We start from the raw sequence: 5,225 nt of genomic DNA, 5'->3' as shown, positions 1-5,225 counted from the left end.
ATCTTAAAAAACACCAGTAATTTATTATAGCCCATTATAGTAATATTGCTGTTTACTCAAAGCCGGCTTAATGGAGGGTCCCTTTTGATTCCACACATCACAATAGCCCAGTACTAATCCTCCTTTCCATCCCTTCCCACAGGAAACTCGTTTTCTCTGCCATTTGCTGTGTGCAGTAGAGATGACCTGTGGTAATTGCTGAGGACATTTCACCCATATTTTTTAGCAAATGTAATTTCCTTTTGATGCTGCCATGTTCCCTTCCCACCCTGCTGTGACAAGCAACTCCAATAATCATGCAACTAACATTCAGATAGAGATCAAGTAATGAAGCCAGCTGTATCACAACTTTTGACTTTCAACTCTGCACTTACTTGGATGCACATATTACCATTTGAGGAAATGAAAAACATTTTTTTTTCTGTAATAGAAATAGCTTTTGGCCTTTGGTGAGACTGGTAGAGTTGTCTTGAACTAAAAGAAAAAAAAAGTGTTTTTTTTTGTTTTTTGTTTTTGTGTGTGTGTGTGTGTGTTTATGTTTTTTTGCATATAATTGGGGACTAACAAAATCTCTAAACAGAAAAGTAAATGATTTTCAGTAACATTCATTTTCAAAGCACCCCATGATTAGGAATACTAATTCATTTTGGTTTTGAGGAAATGATCCTTTGTGCTAACACTGGCCTACAAATATTCTGAATCTTTTAAAATATTTATATTTTGAAGGAATAGTAGAAGATAAAGGAAGAAGAGAGAAAGGTTTATATAACAAATCCAAAATTTAGGGGCATAAACCAACCATTTATTACACTAGAAGAGGTACAAGCTAAGAAGACAGTCTCAGAAGAACAAAAAACAAACAGAAAAAAGAGTCAGGCAGTTTCTGCGCAGAACCTATCCTGGGATGAGAACCTCTATGTGTGTGTGTGTGTGTGTGTGTGTACACAACCACCCAGGCCAGGGGTCAGAGTCCAGTGCCCAGTGCCAGAGCTTTCCCACAAGCCACTCCTGCCAGCAGCCCTCCCTCCCTGAACCTTGTGTGCTTCATTCTGCACTGATGGCAAGTCTGACAGTCTGTAGAAAAGGAAACAGAGACAGGTGGACTAGTTCAAAGCAAAGTCCCAGGACCTGGACCTTGATCTTGTGTGAGGAATAGAGGGTCAGAGGGAATATTGGGGAGTGGGGGGATGGGCATTGATAGCTTAGTGTATATAAGCTTGTGTGGTTGTTGGACTAGTTCAGTGCATTGGCTCTTTTGTACATTGGCTGTGGCAGCCGTTGCAGTTGGATGGTTGACAAAATCACCCAGCGCGATGGCCAAGCGCAGATCTTTCTGATCATATTTCAGGTAGAAATAAGGCTTAAAGGTTCCTTGCAGTATGTTTTGACACTTCTGGTTCAGGAAGATGATGGCCAATTGTCCCTGATTGAGGATGTCTAACAGTGTCTGCTGGGACTGGCCTGTCACTTGGTCCAGGGTCAGCCCCTCAGCGATGGTAGCCATCAAGCTCCCCTGGACCATGTTCATGATGATCAGCATCATCTTGGCTACATTGCCAACCTCACCTAGGAAGAAGACTTCTCAATGGCCTGAAATCAGCTGATGCAGTCTTAGTACAGGCTCCTGTCCCTTGTTGCGAAGATCACCAGCATCCCGTTATTATACAGCTTCTGGTTCCCCGAGACAGGGGCTTCCAGAAAGTGCCCCTTCCTCCCTAGATACAATCACTTGGGCCAGTTTGGTGACAGTGTCTGCATCCACTGTTGGCATGCCATGTAGCACTTACTGGGGCAGATCCCCTAAAGCACACCACGGAGGCCCAGCACCAGGTCCTCGGCAGCCTTCTAGTACAACGTACAGGCAAAGGTAATGTCACAGGTGGACAGGACTTCAGCGGGAGTCCTTTCTAGGTGGGCCCCCTCCTGGATGAGCAAATCACACTTCTCTGCAGTCTGGTTCCAGATAGTCACTGTGTTAACAATTTGGAGTCGATACCACTTACCATGAAGTCAAGGCCCCCAAATCCTCTTTTTTTCTGTGGGCATGATTCTGCCTTTGACTGCTGTGCTGTCTGCGGCCTGGATGAAGGTGGAGATGGTCTCCTCTCCACATATTTTCAACTTCTTTATGATGGCCTGGCAACATACAGCTGGCTTCTCTGTCTGGCTGAGCAAAAAGTGACGGAAATGGAGGCCCATCTTTAATAGGCTGCCATTTAAATACCGCCATAGGTCCAGTCATCATTCCCTTCATGGTACTAGACTTGGGAGTAGTGGGGTCCTTCTCCTCCTTTAGGGGGTGACCTCTCTTCTAGAAACTCTGCATTTGGCCTCTTTTGAGGGGGGATTTGGAGCCTCTTTCTGAGGAGTCAGAAGTCACCGTCTTCTTCCCATCTCCCCCATTCTTCTTCATGTTCCCTTCCAATAGGCTGAGTTGGCACTTCTCATGGCAGGAGTTTGGCCTACTTCTCTCCTCACTGCATTATGCCATTTTTGGCTTTGACATTCTCGATGGTGTCACTGGGCTCCACCTCAAGAGTGATGGTCTTGCCTGTCAGGGTCTTCACAAAGATCTGCCTCTCTGCTTCTGCCTCTTGGCCTTGCGGAAGAGAAAGAGCTACCCTTATTACTCTTAACATCTTCCCTTTGTGAGCATAGTAGGGCTTGTGCTACTCCAATTTGACTCAGGCATGATTTTCTGTTCCAAAAAACTTCACAAAGAAGCATTTCTTTCTACGAGGTTTCTTCAAGTCTTTAACTGGATTAACAATCTTTCCTGGCCAAAAAAGGTCTGAGTTTCCCCCATACCAAGTCACATAGACACAGATTCACAGCCACTTTGTCTTTTTATTCATCTGGGTTTTCTCACAAATTGATAACTAGGACCAATATGATGTCCTATGAAAGAACAGGTGAAACATGCCACATCTTAGTATCACTTGCTCAATTGAGTGAATTCATGGATTGAGTAACATCTCATTGGAAACTAGTCAGGAAATAGAATATATCCTCTGAACCAGTGTCAATCCCCAAGGCATCTTGGGAAGGAAGAAAGAACACAGACTACTTAAGAAGACATGTAACCTTGACAAGTTCCTGAACTTTTAACTGACTGACTATTTACCAAAAGAAGATTGTTTAATACTCAAAGAGCTTGACTTAATTTTAATCTTTTTTTTTTTTTCAGAAATGGGAGCCCAAAAGAAAGATGAGCTCAGTTTTAAAAATCATAGCAAGACATTATTTTATATCTAACCTGTAGTATATACATGCTTGCCCTTACTAAACTAGGAATCTCTCTAAGTTTTAGTTATATTATGAAGCAAGCTCTTCGTTAGATCATAAATTACTTGAGGTGGTGAACTCTAACTCCTTTCATCCATTTCCTAAGCTTTTGTTGAATGTTTTCTATAAACAAGGGATTCTACTAGACTCAAAAACATGAATGACACATTCTCTGCCATCACCAAGCTCAGATTACATAGTGCAGAAAGCAAACAAGCAATTGTTTTTACAGGAGAGTTCCAGAGGTCCATTCACAAAGGCGGTAAACCGTGCATGGTTTAAAGACTTTAGTATGTAAAAATAATCAAATTTCTATATATACTATGACATGCCAAATCTTCAGTTGACTCATTATTATCTCACATTATTATTAGCTCAGTTTGTTAGTACAGACTAGCAATAGTCAGGATTGTAGATTCATTCACTTTGTGGATCAGTTGACTCTACACACAGACAAACTATATGCAAGTTACAAACTTCATTATCTTTTCTACTCAGTCATCATTTTAACAGTTCGAAAGAAGACTAAAGCCTAAGTGCATATGACTAAGATTCATTGATTCTAACTCTAAAAATTACTTCAGTTATTAAGAATTATTGATTGTGGCACTGACCCAAGGTCACCATGAAACTGAAGAGGTAGAAACTGTGTAAATTATGAGCCATTTAGTAAATCTAAGACATCTTTGAATATGAGGTACACCATTATTTTATTTACCACTAAGAAGGATATTATGGGATAAGCCCTGGACTGTTAAACATAAGGCCCATGGTTCAACCACCTCTCCCCACCACCACCAGCTGCTCCTTGGAAATCCTATGTAGGGTCACTATGAGTCAGAACTGACTCAATGGCACCTAACAGCAACAATAGGATAAGTACTGGATTGCTAATTGCAAGATGGGCAGTTCAAGCCCACCAGGTTTATAGTCTAAGAAACCCTATGTGGCTGTTGTTAAGTGACATTGAATCAGTTCTGACCCATAGCAACCCTGCATAGAGTTTCTGAGGAACAGCTGGTGAGCTTGAACAGACAACCTTGCAGTTCAAATGACTTTGCAGTCTGGTGCATTAACCCACAGCGCCACACCAGGACTCCAAGAAACTCTATGTTGTTGTTGTTCAGTGCCTTCAAGTCAGTTTCAACCCATAGTGACCCTGCATAGAGTTTCTGAACTGCCAACATTGTGGTTCAGACGGCCCATGCACTCCAGAGCATTAACCCACAGTACCACATCAGGACTCCTACACAGGGTCACTGAGTCAGAATCACCTCAATGGCAATGGGTCTTGTTTTTATATTTTAAAAAACACAAATTATACCAAATAAACTATGATAGTATGCTAAGATATTATCAACTAAAGGTCATATCCCAAATCCAAAGATGAAATAATAGGGGAAAAAAATGTAATATGAAATCACGTATCATAAGAGAAACCCTGACAGAGTACTGAGGGAAATAATAAGGAAGCTGGTTTTCTTCTGACAACCTTGGAAATGAAATTAGGAAATAATTAGAATAGACTTCAATAAATTTAAGCTCCAAACTCCTTACTATGGCCTACAAAGTCCTGCACAATCTGGTCCCAGCTACCAACCCAGACACTTCTGGACTACCTCTCACTCCATTCCAATTTCATTGAGCTTCCTGGCTGTTGCTTGAACACAGTAAGTGCACTCCTGGTATAGAGTCTCTTGTATATTTTCCTTCACCTGGAAATTTCTTCACCGAGGCCTTTATATAGAGTGATCTTTAATTTTATTCAGGTTGTGTCAAATAGCATCTCTTCTGATCATGCTATCTATAATATCCTATATTCTTATAATAGTTTTGTTTCAGGGGAAGCTTTTCTAGTCTACATAAAACTTTACAACTAGCATTTTTCTTTTCTAAAATAATTATATATGTATTTCTTAGGTGTTTTTTTTTTTTTTTCC

The 5,225-nt window shown here is 41.1% G+C and overlaps 1 pseudogene; it reads right to left on the bottom strand.

Annotated features, from left to right (window-relative positions):
- Positions 1–1,044: 1,044 nt before the first annotated feature.
- Positions 1,045–5,225, bottom strand: part of LOC102833019 — a 13,654-nt pseudogene continuing 9,473 nt past the window's right edge.

This window comes from Chrysochloris asiatica, unplaced genomic scaffold, assembly GCF_000296735.1.
Source record: "Chrysochloris asiatica unplaced genomic scaffold, ChrAsi1.0 scaffold00073, whole genome shotgun sequence".
Lineage (NCBI taxonomy): Eukaryota > Metazoa > Chordata > Mammalia > Afrosoricida > Chrysochloridae > Chrysochloris > Chrysochloris asiatica.
Note: the sequence above shows the minus strand (reverse complement) of the source record. Positions and strands in the feature narration are given on the sequence as shown.